Source organism: Pholcus phalangioides, unplaced genomic scaffold (genome assembly GCF_987345545.1).
Source record: "Pholcus phalangioides strain wild (caught in Gottingen) unplaced genomic scaffold, Ppha-v1.0 ptg000016l_1, whole genome shotgun sequence".
NCBI lineage: Eukaryota > Metazoa > Arthropoda > Arachnida > Araneae > Pholcidae > Pholcus > Pholcus phalangioides.
The window spans coordinates 11,508,419-11,532,442 of NW_028301609.1; positions in this window are offsets into that span (position 1 = coordinate 11,508,419).

The following is a 24,024-nucleotide window of genomic DNA, read 5'->3' on the forward strand; positions in this document are numbered from 1 at the left end:
ATTCAGTGCGAAAAGTCCCGAGTGATTTCCGTACTTTCAGATATTGCATTTCATACTCTCAGAAATGGAAAATTAAGTTCCCTCCCTCTGGAAATTTTCATTCAATCTGAATGAAAACTTTCCACTTGTTTTTTGAGTATTATCTGACACTATGATATCGCATTCACTACGAAGACATTGCTTGTGAATTCCAATAATTGTTCAGAGAAAACGGCATCTTCGTCAAATATTTTCGTACCAGACTGCAGGGCCACCTTTGCCAGACGCGATGCCCCTTACTAGAGTAATGGCGTGGGGCCTGAGGCGTCTTAATAATTTCATTAATTATAGGCCTAAGATATGGCCAATTAGCCATATTTTATATATTCTATGAGAGAGGGGGGCGTCGGCCTTCAAAATTTATACATTATTACAAAATATTCAGTAATGCTGAAAAATATCGTACAAAAAAAAACGCAATTAAATGTAATTTAACAAAAAAAATTAATGATAATTTCGAACTGGAGAACATTTTAAATTTATGAAAGAAATTCTAAAACCAATTACAGTTTGGACCTAATAGAAGAAATTGATTGAGAATTAATAAAAATTAAGAATCGATGAATCGAATATTAGAAAACGTATTGACACAGGCAATTCTAGCAGCCATGAAAATTCAGAAAAAATTGAAAAATAATTCTACAATTCATGAAACTTCAGGAAAAATAAAAAAAACTAAGAGAAATAATTCTATAATATTGATGAAAATTTAGAATAAATGGAAGAAATAATTTTAGAACACTGATAAAATCTGAGAATAAATGGAAGAAATAATGGCGCCTGGCAATCTATTGGTTAGGGAACTAGCTTCTCACTGTGCTGAACTGGGTTCGAATCCCGGTTCGGGCACGGATGTTTACTAACGCTAACGAATTCCCTGGACGGATCATGCTGATCCCTTGGGAATACGTGAGGATCACGTTATTATTAAAAAAAAAAAAAATAAATAATTCCAGAATTGAAGAAAATTCATATATTATGAAAAAAAAATGTTTCTCTCTTGCTCTATGAAAATTCCTAATTCCATAACGAATGAATATTCAGAATTTAAGAAAGAAATAATTCCAGAATTGATGTTTCAGAAATTCAGAATTTCTGAAGTATAAATTATTGAAAGGGCCACAAAACGCGGGGTCTGGTGCACATCCCTTAGAGCGGCTCTGCCGGAGTGCTAAGAGTATCCTTAGCAATACAGATCCACCAATTGTCATCAACCGATACGTTTAATGAATGTCTTTGTGAGCACATGAGTTTTCGCGGAGAGAGAAGAAATGGCCATTGTCCACAAAACAAATGTCGAGTGTTAACATTTCTTCTTACCGGCTTTGACGTTTGCTTCATTTCATGAAGAACGAAAAATCGTGACGTTTGGCGATTATTGAACGACCCTGTCTTTAAATAGCCACGAACAAAATGCATGCCTAGACAGAATTCATTCAACGCGTATTAAAAAGAGCTCTTTTCTATAAAAACGTATCGAATTTTTGTAGGTTAACTATTACGTACCTCTTAAATAATCAGTTTCCTATTCGTTATTTTTGTCTTTTCTGTAATCAATTATATTATTTTATCTGTATTGATTAATTGTCATATAAACCCCTTTATTTGTCACGAAAACAGTTAATCACTTGGTCCCTCACTCGTATTTAGTGACTCACACGGTCACTCTCCTTATGAGTTAATTACCCCAGCTCGGCGAATGTGATTCGTCATACGGGGGTTCCCCGAAGGGGGAACATAAACATTCTACCCCGGGAGCACCATTGGCTGCCGAGGTTAACAAATCACCTTACAAAACAATTTACATTGCATTACATTTATAATAACATAACAAAAGATTACTACTACTATTACACAGCTCACGTCATGCCTCGGGCAGCACCATTAACATGACGCGAGCAGGAATTTTATGCTCCCGAGGTTATTACATAAGACACTATTTATACGTCATCATCGTTTTAATAAATATGTAAACATGAATATACATGCGTTTTATCAGTCTCCCAAATGGTGAATATGTGATCCATTCATATTAACTAACATCGACTGGAGCATACACTAACGCAAATCAGTTCGACATTATATAAATTTATACAAGTAATATGACATGAATAAATAAAATTCCTATAATAACATGAATATGTAACGCATGTGTATATGTAACATGTGTATACAGTAACATGCATATAGCAATATGCATGTTACTGTATACTGATAATACATACACATGTTATTCCTGAGCCATATACATATACTTACATATACACATGCATATATATCTTCTACTATCTTACTCTATTTGTTTCTCTTGGGAGCATTTCATTCTGTTCCCAAGTATGTTTACATTGCCAAGCCTATTACATCAGGAAGAAGGGTTGTTGTTTCGTGGTTTTTAATCAGTGCCGTAATTGGAATGTTAGTGTTGTCACTCTCCTTATACAGTCAATGATACACTCACTTGGCGACTCATACCACCAGGGTAGGCGAGATTCCTATTGTCATGTCCTCTGGTATTTCTTTCCTTACACCAATGCTTCTAGCGTAGCCCGAACATATCTCTTCTCTTCAGGGTAGCCAATCACGTCAATGGCGATGGACCGACGTTGAGGAGTTTAGGGGTGCACCAGTCCGCGGGCAAGACAAGCGATATTTCTTGTCTGCTGTGGTGGTCGAGTGATCAGTGACGAACTTGCATCGAGGAGACCCGAAACCGACCATGGCCCTCGCTCTGTCCCCATAAGAAATATAAGCTGGTCACCCAGAGGGTTTGGGCCATGGTGGAAGAGCGATGCAACGTCCGGAGCACTAAGCACGGAAAGACCACCAACGGGTAAGAGGACAAAAGTTGAGGTTACATGGGCAGGTGCATACGCACGTCGCCAGCAGGTCACGAAGTGGGCCCACAAAAAAATATAGACACGCTGAGACTATAGATAACTATAGAGACATGTTTATATATAACATATATAAATACAGTCAAATCTCGTTAGTGCGTCACCCGGTTAACATGTCACTCCGTTTACCGGGTCACTTTTTGGAAGTCCCAATTGTCCTCAGTTAGGAATTGGCACAGCTATGGCTTACTCCGTTTAACGAGTCACTTCGCTTACTAAGTCATATTTTTACCTCCCAAGAGTGACTCATTAACGAGGTCTGACTGTATATATATTGTTACGAACTATCAACGATAGATTGCGCAAGTCTTTATCGCAATCTTCTGATGGCTCTCAAAATGTCGAAATCAATTGATACCGGTTTCGGTCTAGCGCAGAGGCATGCGATTGGCGGAGAATTAGCGGGAACATTCTAGAAAGCCCTGCCCCTCCAGACAGTGGTCCAACCCCTCCGTACAGTAGTGCCGCCGACTGGGAAACTGTAAAATATAATTTTGTGGAATGTTCTTTTTCTCGAAGTTTCTCCGGGGTTATAAATACCGTGGCGCTCACAAGATGGCAGACTCAAAGAGACTCGAATAGAGAGAGACTGGATGAAAAATCAGCCGTGTTTAAACTTTGTGAGAAAGTTGTTAGCTCTTTGATTACATTGTAAATACGTGTAAATTGCTGTTCTGTAAATAAATCTGTGTTTGTCCGTCGAACCGCTTCTTGTTTTGCAATCTCGAAGTCTTGTGAAAAATTATCCGCAACAATATATATATATACAAACATATAAACACTCATATATATAATATATACAAGGCAGGAGACATTATTCATTGACAGCAACGGTAATCAAGAAACTTCATTGTCTATCAGAAGCCGCGCACAAAGGCACCGTGAGACGACCCGAAAATATCTCATCTCATCTCACCCGGGTTCGAGCGCCACCGTCACCACAGTGGTGGTCGGCTGAAGTTGGCCTTCTGTGGTTCCCAAATTCGAGGGGCAAATGCGAGCCGATCTCCCCGTTAAAAAGTCTCGCCAAAGAGAGCAACAGATCTACAAACAGTACAAATATTCAGTCATTACACTTCACTTCTGAAATATAGATTACGGCATTGAAAAATCAGCCACAACACTATATACGCACTCAGACTTCACAGTCCATGTTCAATCCATGGTTCATCCGCGACTTCACAGAACAGTTCAGTGAGGATATACTTACTCTTATAAAATAACCGCTTGAAATAGGCACACAAATGGATAACTCCAGCTTTTGCCACGATGATTCAAACAAATGTTTGGCGACGCACACTTTGACAACATAAAACTCACAGCAGTGTTTCTCAGAGTTCGTGTTCTTTCTTGGCTGCCATCTGGACGACAACGCTCGTCAAGAAACTACACGTACAATAACGTATTTAGGTGTAACTCATGACCATATCATACAATCCTTTGAATTTTGGTTCATAACAACAACATCATTAGCGAAATGTACTTTGAAAAATCACAGATTATTTCATTAACAAAATTTTTTGCAATCGTGTTTCGAATACTACGGGTGTTGCATGGGGTAATAAAACGCTCAACGATATTCAAGTGGAAGACGTGGAGGTCCTAAATCTTCTAAGAAATGTATGTGCAAGCAAAGCACCAGGACCAGATGATATCTATCCCAGGGTTCTCAGGGAAGGTGCTAATGAATTGTTGGGGCCAGTCGCACAGATATACAGGAGTAGTGTTGCTGAGGGTATCGTCCCGAGAGATTGGAAACTGCGTTGTTCCGATATTTAAGAAGGGTAGTAGAGAAGTGGTGTCTAATTATCGTCCAGTGAGTTTGACGAGCTCCCTCTCGAAAATTTTGGAAATTATCATCAAAAGGCAGTTTGTGAAGTGGATAGACGAGAATAATGTATTGTCGGATAATCAGCATGGGTTCAGGAAGGGGAAGTCATGTGTAACTAACCTCCTTTGCTTCTATGATTACGTGACTAAGGCTTTGGGTAAGAGCAAAAATGTCGACGTTGTTTACCTTGATTTCCAGAAGGCATTCGATCGGGTCCAACATGGCAAACTCTTGAAGCGTTTACACGAGATTGGAATAGGGGGCAACTTGCTGAATTGGATAGAATCGTGGTTAAGAGATAGGTCGCAACGAGTTATGGTGAACGGGGAATTCTCTGGTTGGACAGACGTCACAAGTGGAGTTCCTCAGGGAAGTGTCCTTGGCCCCATACTTTTTTCACATTTTATCGACAAACTCGATCAGGGTATCGATGGAATTACTAGCAAATTCGCAGATGATGTGAAGCTAATGGGGGTAATCGGAAATGAAAGCGATAGGGAGTTGCTCCAGACCAACTTAAACAAGATTGCAGCATGGGCAAATGAATGGAGCATGACGTTTAGCGTAGATAAGTGCATGGTCGCTCATTTTGGTTCGAACAACCCACGGTTCTCTTACGAGTTGAATGGTGTCACTATCCCGGATGCAACTAGGGTCACCGATTTGGGAATTCTCATTGACGAGCGACTTAAGTTTTCTGAACATTGTTCAGCGGTTGTCAAAAAAGCGAATAGAATGCTTGGTCTCATTTTCAAAAAGGTCTCTTCGCGTTCTCCTAAAGTCATTCTTCCGCTTTTTCGAGGCTTAGTTCGTCCTGGAATGGAGTATGCTGTAAGGTTTTGGGGACCATACCTACAGAGGGACATAGACTTGGTTCAAGGGGTGCAGAGAAGAGCTACGCGTGTCCTTATTGGCACACAGGGCTTGCGTTATGAAGAAAGACTTCATTTTTTGAATATGTTTACATTGGATGAACGCAGGTGTCGAGGAGATATGATCGAAGTGTTCAAAATTTTCAATGGGATGGATAGGATGGACCATGAACTTTTAGTACACCGCCAATCGACTGCTTTTACAAGGGGACACCAGTATCGATTGGTTAGGGACAATGCAAGGTTATGGTGTCGCAGGGAATTTTTCTCCATTAGGGTGGTTAATAAATGGAATAGCTTACCCCCGGAGGTAGTAAATTGTAACACAATTGACACGTTTAAAAAGAAATACGATAAACATGTTGGGGTAAATCGAGAAGCTATCCATTCTTAGAATAAGACAACCATAAGTATTCTTTATGGGCGTTGTATAATATTTTATCATGTGTATATATTGTTTGTAATTTGTGTTTAATTGCATTTTTAATTGGGTTGCTGTATTTTTGAAACATATGACAACCATATTTTTATGGGCATCTTTTTATCAGCCACCTCGTTGGGCATTTTGCCTGTTGTGGCGTTGTATTTGTATTTGTATTTGTATTTGAATATTACGTGAATTTTGCCAAATATTTGACGTAAAAATGACTTTTGCACAGAAAATGACATAAGTAGACCAAACTTTGTTACTGTTTCCACAGTTTCGAGACACTTCTCCTATTAAAAAAAAGTGTTATTAAAGTTCAATCCAGTACCATTTTGTAGAAAAGTGACTCTCGAACGGAGTCGCATATTTTAAAAACGACCCTGTAAATTAAGAAGTGGTGACTAAGCCCTCTTTTATTTTGCACTTGGGCTGTGACACTGTTGACATGGCAGCTGACAGTTTTTTTCTGTATAAATCTGTCTGGTTTCCGTAGAAATGCGTCATTATCATCTAGGGTTCTGCAGAATAGCCTTATAAGTACCGAGGGTTCCGCGAGAAGTTTCATTACGTTGGAAACCCCTGCTCTAAAAAAATGTCGAAGCTGGTTTGTGGAACTTATATAATTATATACACGTAACCCTTTTTCCTATATATCTCTAAATATCACTTAAATTGAACAAACTGAATAAATACGGTGTCCGGAAATCCACCAACATTTCACCGCAACACACAATTTACTGCAATTAAAATTCACCGACATTTGATACAAGTGAGTGAGTGAGAAAATAAGCGAGCGAATGAGAGAGCAAGATTAAGTGAGTGGATGGGCGAAGCGTGAGTGAACAATTAAGTGAGTGGTTGAGCGAAGCGTGAATGAGCAATCAAGTGAGTGGTTGAGCGAAGCGTGAATGAGCAATCAAGTGAGTGGTTGAGCGAAGCGTGAATGAGCAATCAAGTGAGTGGTTGAGCGAAGCGTGAATGAGCAATCAAGTGAGTGGTTGAGCGAAGCGTGAATGAGCAATCAAGTGAGTGGTTGAGCGAAGCGTGAATGAGCAATCAAGTGAGTGGTTGAGCGAAGCGTGAATGAGCAATCAAGTCTGTCTATAAATAGCTCACTCTGTCACTCACTTGGTCGTCTCCGCCCTGTCGCTTATTCCCTCACCAGGTCGCACACACTGCCACTCTGATTCACAAACTAATCTACGACTGATTCGATAACGACTCGGTTACTCACTGCCTTACTTGATCGGTCATCACTCAATCACCAACTTGCTAAATCATTAGCTCACTCACTCGGGTCGAGCTGCTGTCGGTGAACTGTTAGTAGATGAATTTTCCAGGGAGTGAATTTTCCTAACGCTAAATTGCACGACGGTGAATTTGTTTTCAATTGTTGTCGGTGAATTTTCTCCCTGAGATGAACCAGCTTATTATTAACGTAGAGCGGGGGTCACGGTTGGTCTGGAGGTGAATTTTCTCTGAATCTTAAATACGATGCTGAAAACATTATTCAAAGACGGCGAGTTGAAAACATGTTTCCGCTCGAGATACACATATTAATCATAGAAAATCCTCTCTTTCATAGGTATTAATTTCTAATTCTAAATTAAATTTATATTCTTTCCAATTTCTGAAGAGAATTTGTTTTTCTCCGGAAAACAAAATTTGCGTTCGGAATTTCTCCGAATATTTGCGGTAGGTTTCATCCTTATTTTCTAAAACTCGCATAATTATATTTATTCCTGATCATTTCCATCGTTGTCTGCGTTATTTTCGTTCTTGTTGTTATTATTAAATATTGGTTTTCATCGAACGTTCGAGAACGTCATTCAATTCTTCCTTACATCAAAGCGTGGTGAGAAAATGAATTTGAAATAACGAAATTATAATCCTTCGCTGCTTATGAAATATTCATTGAATGTTGAAGTGGGATTGAAATATTTTCAAGTCCCTTAATTAAATACAAGGTATTTTGTGCAGGAAAAAACAATTGAAAAGCTCACACGACGACACTATTTCGCTCAATTTCAAATACAATTTTTATTATATATTTCGTTGGGATTATCATTTTTTGAAATTCCTGTTCCGAAAGAAGAAATTTTATTGACTGCTTATTGTATATGACCGTTATGTTATGCGGTAAATGTGATAAATCCGGTTATTACATACATTTACGTCCGGTTTATTAACGTTGGTAAATTCTAATTAATGTTCTAAAAAAGTTACTATTTTTACTGGTGACTATGCATAATACCCAAGCGTCACGTAAAGATGATAAATCATACTATATGATGTACTCTCACATGACAATTCACACATATATTGTATCATTTTATCGAGGCACGATCGTAAAATTTGTTATCATTATATCAGGGTTCGACTATATTAATCCCACATCAACAAGGTTTAACTGAATTTTTTAAAATAAGATTATTTTTATGGCTTGCAAACTGTATTATGATGATCATGACTATAACAAATTAATTACAGTCACATATGAATATATTAATCTTACGTATTTCTTAAACATATGCGTTTTTTGGTGACATATTTTTACCCATTATGTGACTTGTAGACCTCTATTTTCCGCCATTGGTGCAATTTTCAGAGATAGCTGACAACTTTGCAAAGTTTCGACATATTTTTGACAATTTTTTTGGCTGAAATTGGCAAATTTACATGCCTTTGACTATGTTTCTTTGGAGATAATTGGCGAGGTCTCGTATTGATCCATTTCCCGTAATTTTATGAAGGAAATATGGTCAACCTACATACAGGGTGGGCAAAAAGTCCGAAGGAACTTTGAAAAAGAATAAAAACCGGAAAAGTGAATGGAAAACGGTTTGCGATGCGGAACGCATCGCTAGGTCACGGGAATTTCTTTAAGACAGGAAAAAAACTCGAAAAACAGCTGGTACGAGCAACTTCGGTGGAAATATACAAACGAGACGGTTAATTACCCACAGAATCGGAAGGCCCTGTTGATAGATAGGGGGGGGGGGAGGAGGCATGGCTGTCGTACTGGGGAGGGGGGTTGAGATAGGATTTTTTACAGTAAAAAAAAAACGAAAAATTGGGAAACCCACAGCCTGAGAAAATCGGCTGATGTTTCCAGCAAAATTGTAATGGAAAATGGCATGAGTATTTCTTATCACTTATAACCTTGACGGTCAAAGCCGTCTTCATCGCTTATCGTGTTTCGCCACAAAGAGTACCGTAGCTGTCACACTGTCTCACGTAGTTGTTTCTAATATCTTTTCTAGCTGTTGTTTTTCGATAGTTTTACATATTTATTTATATTATATATATATTTATTAATATTGCGTATAATTCATATACATATATGTTACGGTAAGAGCCCGGAGAGTGGTAAAACCAAGTCGAGTTGGTGAAAGCCCGAAAAACGCTTGTAAACAAATACATTTCGGACTTTTACCAAGCACTTTGGTAAATGCTGAGATTTAGCAACTTTCATGAAAATTAGTAAAAACGCGAATTTTCTAATTTTCATAAATTTGAAAGCTTGTCATTTATTAATTACAATGATCCTGATGCTAATTAAAAACGTAATTAAATAACTAATTAGTCATTCAAATTCGTGTAAATTAGTAAAATTGCGAATTTAGTAATTTTTATAAATTTGAAAGCTTCTCATTTATTAATCACAACGATCCTGGTTCTAATTAAAATCATAACTAATTAAGTAAATAGCCATTCAAGTTCGTAAAAATTAGTAAAAATTCCGATTATCTCATTAATTTTCGTAAATTAGAAAATTTTTTGCATGGGATACAATTTTATTACTTGATTAACTTTTAATGTTTTTTCACGGACTTAACACTCTGTATGTGAACCGCTATTCACTGACGCTGCTAATTTAATGGTTGTTTTTAAGCAACTACACTGCTGGCCACCCAAATTGCAACACCAAGAAAGACAAGAGATATCGCAACAATATTTATTTTGTAGATAACATGTTGACCAAGCATCAAATGATTAAATTTATAGACTTCTGTGAAGTGTGGTTCCTGCCAAAATCAGTAGCCAGAATAGCCGCCATTGTTGGAGATCACCGCTTCCACACGCCTCGGCATTGATTCAAAGAGACTTTGGATGTGTTCTTGGGGTACAGCAGACCAAGCAGCTTCCACGCGTTGCCAAAGTTGATCTGGTGTGGCAGCTGGGGATGTAATCTGGGTCAATCGTTGAGCAACCATGGACCACATGTTTTCTATCGGCGAAAGATCCGGAGAGCGAGCTGGCCAGGGAAGCAATTCAATCTGGCGATTGACGAAGAACCTTTGGACAATGCGTGCCACGTGTGGTCACGCATTAATGACGCGTCAGTAAAGACAATTTCATTCCATTGTGCCGTCCACATCCTTCTTTCATCGCACCATTGGCGGCGGAGACGTCTGTGGTTCTGCGTCAAGGGTAGACGAAGCAATGGACGTCTTGCGGACAGACCACTCTGCTGTAAACGGCGTCGAATGGTACGCGCAGACACTGGATGATGCGGTACAGACTGAATGTGCTGTGCTATGGTTCGTGATGTGGCTGAGCGATCCGTCACTGCCATACGCCTGTCATCACGTGAAGTGGTGCTCTGAGGTGGATGCGATCGAACACGTCGGTCCGTCGTACCCTCCTGCATCCAACGATCACATATCCGCATTACAGTTGTTTGGTTTCGTCCAACACGACTACCGATTTCCCTGAAAGATAATCCACAATCTCGGTAGGCCACTATCCTTCCTCTGTCGAACTCGGATACTTGATCAAAAGATGATCGCTGTTTTCTACGAGGCATAATTGATCGTTTTTTTGAAAAAACCACAAGAAAAACACAATTGCCGTACTTCAAATCGTCGAAATCTCCAAGCCTTAAATAGCGCTTTGAAGTGGCGCCACAGGCGCGCGTGATGTGCGTCTGCGCTGAAATTCTAATCATTTGCATATCTCACCTCCGCTGATGCATGTTGTTAATTTCATATTATTTGCATGCTTCCTTCAGGGTGTTGTATTTACGGTGGCCAGCAGTGTATTTTGTCATTTACTGATCTCTACCTAAGTAGTGAAGCCAAGACGAAGTCGGTACTTCGCACCAGCTAGCAGCGGAGAAACGGCAACTGCTAATTTATTCACAAGTAAAGCAATTTGAAAATGCCGAAATTAGCCACAAATGATATTTCAATATCACTTGATGTGTTGTGTGTGTGTGTGAACGGTGATTTTTTTTTTTTTTTTTAAAGAAAAATCCATTACATTCTGCGGTTTCTGGTAGAGAAAAGTTCGGAACATAAGAAATGACATATATATTGGATTTCGTAATTTTTCGACTTTGTGGGACATGAATGTTTCCTGAGAGAGACAGAAATGAAAAGCCCAACAAATGCCAAAGAGAATTCTGAAGTGTTTGGCAAACACTTGAATCCGCAGCAGCGGTTATTATATAATAATGAATGATATTTTATCTATAAAAGTGCATTTTTGTTTCTCTTCTGAGATGTTTCGAAGAGTTAATTACTTCTTATCGGATTCCGTGTTTGCTTCACACACTTCGTGGAAACAAAACGTCTACCTTTGAGCACTTGTTTGAAGAACGAATCGTCGTCAGATAGCAATTTATAAAATAGATTGTCACGACGGAATTCTTTCTCTTTTTTTTAACCCTTGACTGGCTTTGCGAAAATTCTGTGCGTAACTGGCATCGTGGGGTCATTTTGACCCCAGCAAGTATTAACCCTTTGCGGTCGATGCCGCCAGTCTGGCGGAGTGATGTCATTCATGATCGCCCGGCGAGTGACATGGCGATCGAGGCTAGCAGTGATGGTTACTCGTGGGAAATTTCCCATATTCGTGAGAAAAATTGGTCAAAATTTGCCCAAGTGGGAAATTTCTCAGTTTAAAAATTCATTAAAACTGAAACAAAAGGTAAATTTGAATGCGGTTTGCGAGAAAGGCATTTTCACGAAAGTAATTTTTTCTTTTGGTACAGAAAAAAATTTAATTGCAATTTTTGTCCATAGAGTACCAGGGAAATCAGTTCAGAAGGGAGTGATTGGACTTGAATCTTCCTTCAATCTCTTCTGTGCAGGGTTGCCAGACGTCCTCTTACGTTTCGGAAAATTCGCCTTTTTTCCCCTCCTTGTCGGGTTCTGTTTTTCTAGAGCAAATTTCTTTTTCCCCTCTTTGAAACTTACATGTCTTCATTGATATGAGTATTGTGTTTTTCTTCCACACGGCATTGACCAATAGCCGTCGAAATTCCCAATTTTTTAGTTTTTGCTTATTTTTAGCGGTTTTGTTAGCAATTACTACGTAGGTTTCGACAAGTAAAAAAATTATCTTGAAAACTTTTTGCGTGGTATGTGAAAATATATTTGGTATACAGGGTGTAAGTCTTATTGCGACCTTTACCTCATCAACCATTGGCCGTAGAAGTATGGTTTCAAATTTAAGAATAAAATGCCCAAAATGAGTTCAAGAATCACCTTGTACCAGTTATGAGAGTTATTATACGGTGTGTCACAAAATAAAAAAAATTAAATTTTTATACGGTCCCCCATGTCCTCTAGTTTCCAGTTAGAAAGTTGTTTCCCTTCGTCACGCGAGGCCAACAAAAAAACCCCATGTTTCCAAGTGCAATATTCGTTGAGACACTTGCATTTAAAATCTGAGAAAAATTTGGGAAAAAAAACCGCATCAGTTTGAAAAAAATGATTTGTCCGTTAGTTTATGCTTTTCTTTCCCAACTTTTCTCAGACTTTAAATTAAAATACCTCAGCGAATATCGCACTTAGAAACGAGGAATATTTTTTGTTGGGCCCCAGGAGAGACAAGACAACAACTTTCCAATTGGATTGTTAAAGGACAATTTACCCATATAAAAATTTAGATTTTTTTTCATTTTATGACACGCTTATATTCACTTTCAAAACAGGGTAAGCACATTTTGAGCATTTTTGTTGAGTTGGAACCTTACCTCCCGACGAACGGTTAATGAGGTAAAGGCCGCGTCGGCACTTAGGCGACACCCCGTATAATACTGCATCAAAAATATAATTACTATTAGCGCTATCTACTGGCTAATTTGGATGAACAGACTACAGGTAGCTTCACAAGCTTTCCTACGGGTATCAAAATATTATTATTGTAAACGATAAAATAAAATACAATATGTGTACAAAAATAATTTCACATAAATATATAATTCTTAAAATAACTTAAAACTAACAATTAAATTTCTTTTGGGTTTCTAAATTATATATAAAAAAGTTACTTTATATAATATACATTACCTGGCCGTTTAAACCTATTAATTCATGATGCAGTTGCAATTGCACTGTTGAATGTAAGTAAATCATTAGTCAAAGTGTGGCATTAGGGGTTGCTGTATAAAATGATTAGAATTATACGTCATTATCTAGTAGCAAGAACTTTTATGTAAAAATCAATGACACAATATCTATAGCACAAGGCAGTGTTTTAGGACCTTGTCTTCACAATTATCACAGGATTTTCCAGTGGCCATTGAGGGTATTACTGCGCTGTACGCAGACAATTCAATGATAATTTGTACAGATAGAAAACCACAGAAGGCATTAAGTAATTTACAAGAATTAATTGTGATCAAGTCGAAAAACATGGTGCGAAAACATCAGAGTTGAACTTATGCAGACAAGACAGTATTTATGGGGATCACAGGAAAACTAGATCTACCCCCAGATGCCGGAATATTGGTTGAGGGGAAATTCATTGAACCTGTTATAAGTACTAAATACCTGGGAATAATAATTGACAAACGATTGACATTTGTGCAACAACGCAATTATGTAATACAAAGAGCAGACGCAGCAAAACACACTTTAAAACGCATACTTGCAAGCAGATCAACATTGACAATGAAGAACAAATTAAATGTATACAAAATGGCTATCAGATCCATACTTTTATGTGCTGCACCAGTGTGGCTCTACTCGAGCAATCAACACATGGTTAAATTAGAACAATATCAGAACAAAACAATAAGAGCTATGCTGGGAGCCAATTGGTTCATCAGAAACAGAAGTATCAGAAACGATACAAGAATGCCCACCATACACGCCTTTGCTCAAAAGCTGTCTAATAATCTCTTCCAAACTCTTGAAGAGTCAGAATACCAACATCTTAGGGAAATATCTACTTACCCAAAAGATCAATATCAGCTTTTTCCAGACAAAAAAAGTTTTTGGTTATGAAAAGACCGGAGGTGTACCGGGATGGCGAAAAATGTATATAAACTATATATATATAGTGTAAATAATTAGACCAACTGCAAAATATCAAATTTTGTAGATAATATATATATTTAATCAAATAATCATAATTAACTGCATTTAATAACATATAATCGCATTTATTAATATGATATATATAGTTAACGCTAAGTATAAAAATTAGAGTATGTAATACATGCATTATGACGAATGATTAATGTTAAAAAAATAGCATTAATTATAATCTAATGACGTCCTAACAGGCTGATGAAGTGACATTCTGTCACTGCCCTATTGAGTGACTTTCTGCTTTTTATTTCCCCTCCTACCTGCTAAAGCTTTCTTTTCCCTCTAGATTGACAATCCAATATGGGTAATATTATATAAACTCTAAGTAGTTTAAAAATAAAAAATATACAACCATGGCGAAAATCGCACTACTGGCCCAGGATGGCTAAGAAATGACTCAGGAGTATGCACTGTTTGCCGATTTCAGTCAGAACCCACAGGCCACTATGTCATATTCAGGAACTATTAAAAAAGTGAGATTAATCGGAAATTTTTTTTTTATAATTGTGCTTTTTTTTCTCTCTATTATTTGCGTTTTATTTTGTCTTGAACGAGTGTCGGCGGCGTTTGAATGTTCGTATTAAGGGAAGATATTGCAGCATATATATATATATATATATATATATATATACACTGCTCGAAACAATTAGGGGAGCACATGGTTTTAACAAAATTACGCAAAGATGTATACCGATAAGTAACATAAAATGAATCATCCATAATTTAAAGCCTAGCAGGAAACGGAAGAAGAAAACTTCATATGCAAATCAAAGTTCATGACGTCAAAAACCAGAAAAAGGAGATAAGGGCAGAAATCGGGATGTTGCAGAAACGTCTGTTTTACTGCCGTAACTGTGAAATTCGATTGCGCAATATTTTTTTTTGAGACAAGGTGACTTGAGGATGTCTCAACAACGTGATTTACCGGAATCCATGGCATGGCGTGTCTGGAATCCGGGCAAACACAACGTAGTGTCGCGGACGCTGTTGGAGTCGCCAGAAGTGTTGTTGCAAGGCTGTAGAATCGATTGCAAGAAACAGGAAATGTTAGACTTCGACCAGGGCAAGGTCGGCCACGCGCCACTACAGCAACTGATGACCGGCATGTACGGTTAACAGCCCTTCGAAACAGAACAGGGAATGCTACGCAGCTGCAAAGACGGTTGCTCTTGGCAACAGGACGAAGGGTGTCCAGCCAAACAGTACGTAATCGGCTTCATGAGGGAGGGCTCTATGCACGTAGGCCAATGATGGTCTGCATTCCGTTGACCCCACGCCACCGTGCGGCCCGAAGAAGATGGGCTGCTGAACATCGAGATTGGGAGCAACATGATTGGAGCCAAGTGCTGTTTACAGACGAGTCCCGAGTGTGACACCCGACGCGTTCTGGTATGGAGGGACAGGGGCACTCGAAATAACCCCACATTCGTTCGTGAAAGGTCACAATACAGACGAGGTGGTTGGAATGGTGGAATCAGCATAGGTGGACGTACAGACCTGCATATCATTCGGAATGACACTTTGACGGCCCGAAGATATGCAGACGAGATACTGCGACCTCATGTCATCCCTTACGCTGGAGCCATTGGAGATTACTTTGTTTTCCAGGATGATAATGCCCGACCGCATAGAGCTCGTCTGGTGGAGAACATGCTTGAAGCTGAAACAATACAGCGTATGGAATGGCCAACGTGCTCTCCTGACCTGAATCCAATCGTTTGGGACATGCTCGGACGACGCATTGCTGCGCGACCAAGGCCGCCTGTTACTGTCCGAGACTTGCAGATTGCACTTCTTGAGGAGGGGAACAGTATTCCCTAAAGTCTGATCGATAACCTCATCGCATCCATGGCAAACAGGTGTGCAGCAGTCTTAGCTGTTCGAGGAGACCACACGCCCTATTAAAACTCATGCATCATGTCTAAACAGTACTTTTTTTTATCGTTTACATGTCACCAAATTGTTGCCCTAAATCATCTTTTCATGTTTTTTCCATATTTTCAAAGAATTAAAGCTTAATTCCAAATTTTTTTACGTCTTTTTTCTGTATTGTGCATTGATACGCGTGTACTATCCATTGTATGCCAATACGTGGCTGTCTCGCACGGTTTTCTTCACTTTTTTGCTTGCTCCCGTAATTGTTTTGAGCAGTGTATATAACCTGTCTTTAAGGGAAATAAACGTCGGGGACCCGTGATTTTAGCGTCAAAATACATATTTCAAAACCTAGATTAAACAGAACCGGTGTAACGCGATATCGGAAAATAAAATTATGTGTCCTCTTAAGTCTCTTTCACATGTGCAAATTCATTAGTTTTAGCACCCTCTTGACGACTTTTTTCCTACGTATAAGGAAAGAAATGGGCAGTAGTCATTGGGGAAAATTCTTGAAGCGGGTTTTAAACCTGCTTTTTCTATTTCCTATCTGAACGGTGTTTTAAGGTATCCGACTACGCGTTCGAGAGCACGTTTCTATAGAATATATACTCTAGTATATACCAGTGTTTCCCAACCGGTGTGCCCCGGCACCCTAGGGTGCCGCGAGATATTTACGGAGATAAATAAAAAAATATTACAGTCCACTTAAGTTCTTAAAACCAAAAATAAATTAAGTCGAATTGATTACTCTCATGCATGACTGACTCATCTGATAAATTGCCATCTGGTGGCAATGACAGCAATGTGAGCTTTGGCCTGAGTTAGGTCTGGCTGTCCATGTACGGCCCCGTTCAGCCAACAACATCTATAGCAGAAAGGATAAGCGCGAAGCTCGTGACGTCACTGAAGAAGTCCATTTTACCTATAATCATTGGATATAATGAAAAAAAAGGGTAAAGATATCGCATGCGTCGGCCTGCTAAACCCAATGTATACAAGTGAAATATACTTCGTCAGTGACGTCACGGGCTTCGTGCGGAGGCTTTCTGCTATATGTGGTGTTGGATCAGCGCACGTGGGCTATAAGAAAAGAGTATTCGTTGGCTTTGTAGTTTATTGGTCTAGGACGCTCACCCGGCAAGTGAAAGAGCACGGGTTCTGTTCCCAGCAAGGCCAGTTGAGTTTTTTTTCTTGGATTTATCTTCACATCGGGCAGCTGTCGAAAACTTCGTAGTAATTGCGATGATAGCATAACATAAGATAATAGAGTGACATCACCTTCTCGGTTAATCATAAAGATCTAATTTTTTAACATTTATCAAGAGGTATGCACACAATATAAATGCACTTTCTATCTCTTTTTCCACTGGGAATCTCGACTGAGTTGTCTCACCATTTGATTTCGCAGACAGAGCGGAGGAAATAAATTTCACTGCTTACGAACGAGATGAATTTACTGATCTTTGCTGTTATTCCACACTCAAAGGTAAGAGTGAGGTGTTGGCTGCTTTTGTTTGTTGGATTGAGAGAGGAACATCCTAATCTAATGAAGAAAGCAACGACATATCTGTGCGAGCAAGATTTCTCTGCTATGACGCCAGTAAAATACAAAGCAAGAAATAGACTACTACTATTTAAGCGTAGGCTGCATGCAGCTCGCACAAATTGCTCTACAGAATTTCTAACGAATTGGTACATGCCGGAATAAGTGTGTATGTGTTGTGAATCTAATGTTAATATGGTCGCCTACCTTAAATATATATATACCTTTTGAATATAGTCGGATACCTTAACGAGAAAATTTTCCACAGTTGTCAAAAAATTATCTTTCGGGTTAAGTAAAATAATAGTGTTCCAGGGTTTGTGAAAATAGGCACATCCCAACTATAAAATTCAATATCTTAAACTTTTAATAGAAAAGTTTGTTACGTGTTCGTTATAGAAACAGCTAAAAAATTTTATCACAATCCTGATCACAAGAGCCTGATTGCACTAAACATTTCATCTATAGATGGCACTGTACTCTGCTCCAAATCAGATTTGTTAAGTCAGCTTTGCATTTGCCGAATTTCTTGAAGAATCGTTATCTTGATTGAGAAAAGTAGAGATGCGTGAGTGTTTGTGCTTGTACGGGATACATAAACCCGCATTTCAGGGCCAATGAAAGTTCGTTAACTGTAGCCATCTATCGTTGAAATCAATAATTGCATTATTTCTTCAGACCTGAAAGTTAAAATTTTACCGGCTGTCCAAACAAACATCCAAAGAATTCTTTCTCAGCCACCTCGTTGGGCATTTTCCTGTTGAGGGCTTGTATTTGTACTCAGTTTCAATGTTGGGAGTGCCCTTTTCCGGACACCTTGTACGTATCTACCAATTTCAACCAGGAATAATTTAAATTTAAATTTAAATTAATTTAAATTAATTTAAATTTAATAATTTAAATTGTCAAGAACTGGTTTAAACTATCAAAAACTGGTTTAAACTATCAAAAACCATCAAAAAAAACCTATAATCAATGTGTTGAAATACTTTTTTTGTCAATGTTGAACAAACATAAATATATTTTAATTCAGACTAGAGTTTGAAATATTAATTTTTAATATCTAATTATTAAAAATAAAGTATTAATTTTTTGGTCTGCACAAAATTGCAGTAAAATTAAATTACTGCTTAACATCCCGAAAGAGCAGTGCATAAGTAATTTTACTCATTTATTCACACTCGCAAAATATCTTAGTACAAATCCAAACTTTGAAAGTATGCTTTTGACTGAAGGTGAGATGGCAAGACTTAAGTATTGCCAGTTTTTGCAAGTTCAGATGCAGCATTATAATTGCAAAAACTATTGCATTTATAGTCTGTTTCAGGTTAACTTTGCAGTGAAGAGAAAGGTAGAGAGTGTATTCCTTCGCCGCAAAATATAGTTCTCATATATCGGAGGTTTACGATGATCCTTCATACAGAATATTTCAATTTTTTCTATGATTTTAAAAAAAAAATACTGAAAAAATATCGTTTTGAACCGATGTTTACTTGTTTAAAATTTTTAAATTTTAAAAAATATTGGTTGCCATTATCAAAAATCCATAGAAACGGCAACAACATTCTGGCGCGATATCCTAGAAATTTCCCCCACCAATATATCATTGTCGTGTTTTTTTCGTTACAAAATTATATACTGTATATATAGTTTTATATCGTTATTTTGGTTGAATTTTCCATAACGATACAATTTTTCATTCAGTTTTACATGTAGTTATAGGCTTACATAAACACGAATATTCAATCCGTTTTATTTTCAAAATAGGCTTCAGTGAGTTCATATATTCACTCATAGATTACAGGAAGTGTTTCTCTTCCACTTGATTGCCGATACCATTGTGACAGGCTGTTTATGGGTGCAGAAGTGTTGGTTTTAGGCCCTCCTTTTTTATAATTATTTATTTTTTGCCATGTTTATGAGATAGTTTCAGTTTCCGATCACGGAGAGTGTTGGCAGGAGTCGCGTCTTCCACAAACGGACGCCATCTTCCACCCACCTGTTTCTCCAGATGCCCCTTGCCTATAGTGGCACTTAAGATAAAATAAGTGGGGGGGGGGGATCCACAGTGGTTTGGGCTTCCATCTTTTATGTGACAGTTGTATCTTTATTTCCACCAGGATAGCCACGTCAAAGTTCTCTGCTCTTCCATTCCTGAATACTATATTTTTGGTTTTTGAATACCCGCTGTAAACAAAACTCGATAAGAATCATCCGTAATAACTATGAGCACCACATCAACCGTAACAAAGGACTAAAACTGTCGTGAAAACAAGTGTCATCGACGTATACCGTTCGGGGAAGGGGGAGGTCAAGCGACGGAAATTTCCGCAAGAAAAGTGAGTAAAAAAATTCTAAACTTTTCCGTATCATTATCATTATTTGGTGCTATTCCTGCATTTACATGTGAAAACAGAGTTAATCTGCTTCTTAATTTTTTTTTTTGATTGGCTTCAAAAATTTTATTTAACATTATTTCCATATAAATTGAAGAAAAAACTAAAAACCCCCAAGTTTTTTTGAGAGCCATACAGTATTTTAAAATTATATGTTGCTTTCATATTATTGTCTGGAATTTTTTTTATAAATTAATTTCAGTTGAGGGAAGGAAAATATTGCAGAAAAATATTACTATGTTTTTGAAATTTTTAGTGTTACTTACGGCACATCAATGAAGAGTAAGTGACACGCTCTGATAGAAGATAATTATTTTTTCTAAATTTTAAAACACTCTCTAATCAAAAAACAAAACAAATAATTTCAAAAACTTCACTTTAATTTCTGAGAGTATCGGCAGTGGTATTTTTTTAATTCATAATTATTACTAATTTAACTGTGCAATTACGTTACACGTAAAAAAAGATTTTTCTCAGTGAGATTGGCGAGAATCGGCCATACCTTACCGACGCCGCGCATCGATACATTGGTTAATAGACTTTCGTTCCCATAGCAACGAGTGATGCGGTTCCCTCGTAGCTTCCTCTTCACTGCAAAGTTAACCTGAAACGGACTATAGGAATTCTCATTTACTAAATCATAGCATTAGAGATTGTTGCGCTAAGAATAGGAAGTTATGGGGGGGGGGGGGGGATTAGTTTCATCAGCTTTCATATCCAATCAGCACTGACGACGAGCATTTGTTAATTTTGTTATGCTGCTCAATTTATTTTGCATTTTCCTGAGGCCTTTATATTTGGTTGCAATTCTGTACGAATAATGTTTCAAGTGCCTGGAATTTTCACAATAATTTAATAATAAAATATATCAACATAGTTATATAAAAGATATATTGTGATTAAATAGAAGAACATTCTATACGCATATTGGTTTGAAAAATACAGCTGTAAATTATAATGACAATAATATTGCTTAAAATTATTCTGAAGAGACTAGAAAATTATTTAATGATTATATTAAGTACTAGCAAAAATACCCGGCTTTCCCTAGTTTTCTTCAATTACTGGCAGCATTAAAGAAGTGGCAAACCATAGTAAATATTCCGAGAGTGACTGTTGGGGCCCCCTTGTCCCTTGCCAATCGATACTGGTGTCCCCTTGTCAAAGCATTCGATTGACTGCGTATTAATAATAAAGTTGGATGACGATTAATAAATTTTTGACGATGAAAAAAATGGGGAAAACGGGACATATTGGGATAAAACGGATGAACAAAATTTTAGGTGTGAAACGGCTTTCCCTCCTCAATTTCAAGTGCTTTTCTCGCCCAATATGGTCACTTTGATCTTAATGAAATAACAACGTCACATCAGCAGTATTTGACAGTATCTAATTATAATTTTCGTAAAGAAGTCTCAAAAACTTGGAAGATCGACAAAATCTCATGGAAGATTCAATGTCGTTATAACCGAATTTGGCTATGTTTTCTTTTGAGTATTTTCTGTTTTATTGAGAAATTCTGGAATTAACCATAGGATTCCAATTCCTGTCGGAGTACACGTGCTTCGTGAAACATCTTGTACATTTTATAATGAATATCTTCACCTATGGAACAGAAAAATAAAATATAACATATCTGGCTCAAATTTTTCCATTTTTATGGAAACGTTAAATTATATTTTCTCTATTTACCGGATATTTTTCATTGAGGGAAAATCGAACTCTCTTGAAAAAAAAGGCGCAAACACTCAAATGGAAAGTATAATAATCCGTTCCCGAATGTTTATCCAGGAGTGAAAATATCGCTCATTGAATAAAGATATTCAATATCTCGGGAATTTAAACACGGAAGAGATAAAATCCGTTTGATTTTTCCAATCATTTTTCCCGAGAAATGAACAAACGCGATAAAAGGGGGAAAATTGGAGGTGCAAAATATAGGGACGATTTCTCTCTCGTTCAGTGAATGCAAATGAAAAACGGGATCAAGAGATTTTCGTGTGTTTATGTTTACATAAATTTAATATTTCTTCGTGAACCGACACTCACTGAATAATGAAATTCGTATTGAATAAATTCTTCGAAGCTTTGGAATAATATATAGACAACGGTCACGAATTGATGATATGATGGTGATTTCGGCTGACGTTCGTAAACTATTTAGGAAAAAATTGGTGGGGGCGAGGAGTCATAAAGAGCAGTGTTCCCTGATCTCATTCACACCGGGCTGTGAATGATTATCGTTTCACTTTCTCTTATTCATTTTCCTTTGGTCATGTATTTTACCGGGCCTTCGACTCGCAAAAATGAATTGAACCGGGCCGCGGGCTGGAACAGGTTGAGTACCCATCCATTGTGTGCGGAAAATTCTCCGCCGGAAAATTCATCAGTAATAATTTACACTGCCATGTAATTCACCGAAAAAAAAATTTACCGCTGAGAAAATTCATCGACACAGTGAGTGAGTGCACCAGTGGGCAAATGAGTCAGGAAGTTGGTGAGTGAGCAGTTGAGAGCGAATGAGCGAGTGAAATAAGCGGGTCAGAAAATGAGCGATCGAGTGATATTGGAAATTAATCGGGTGGTTCTTTGTCAAAAGTGCCATCTGTTTCCCATATTTTTGATCATTCATTTCATAATATTTGTCGCTACACGGTAATTTTTTTGCACGCGAGCGCTAATTAGACCGGGACCTACAATTTATTGTCGATTCCGAACGGCAGGCTTGTTTTTATACTCATCGAGAGGTTGGTGCACTAACCCCTCGATAGCGGACTCCCTGCGGTAGCAGATTTTGCTACCGCAGGTCATGCCGTCGTTTCTGTTTTACCCCTGTGTCAGGAAAGTTTTCTGACAAGAACCAACCGGTTATCGAACTCGCGACACATCTAAACATTCTTTTGGTACTTTAGGCGAGTATCTTATCGACCTGGGCTATATCACGCCCTCCCATATTTTGAAGTTAAAATGGCAAATGTCTTTGGGAAACACCTTCACACTGCAAAATCGTTTTGCTACGTACCCTCAAATTTTTAGTTACGGATCAGGAAATAGGTTCTATATGGAATTATGAAATAGATGTTGCCCAGCTGGGAAAGTTTCAGAAAATGACTTTGAAAATGCTGCCCCACAAAGAAAAAAAAAATCTAAGGCACCAACAAGGAGATAAAAAGAGCTATTGCATATCTCAAACCAGGAGAAAAAATTAGTTTTCATCTGCGAGGTCCCAAGTGATGCCATGTTTGCATTGATGTTTTGTCGAACTCGTAGAAACAAGTACTTTGATGACGTAATCCCCAGCTGTCATAGGGGGCAAGAAATACTCATGACTGAGTCTGTGTGTCTGTGTTTCAACCACTGTAACATTCCACTGTATTCTCAAAATAAAATAAATCGGAAAAAATACAGTATTTCTAACTCCACAGAGAGCAACAGGCCTACAACGACACAGTTATTCAATCATGGCAAGAAAAATCGATGGCAGATGACAGCACTACACATAACAAGCATTACACGGTGACAAAAGTTTGGTTCACAACACGTGGGCGCACATCCCAACATCAATTCGTTTCGTTAGCAGTTCTGCAGAGGAATATGAATGAGGTGCATGTGTGGTTTGTAGTAATATTTCTCAAACTTATAAAACTGCACCCACGATTCTATCTCTTCGTAAATACCAACAGCCCTGAAAATGAGAACTTTACAGCAATGAAATATTTGTACGATAATTTATTATTTTCTTGAACCTACTTAAAGGACAACCAATTCGACGTATAATTCAGGATTGGAAAGCAAAGCATAACACATTTGAAAGATT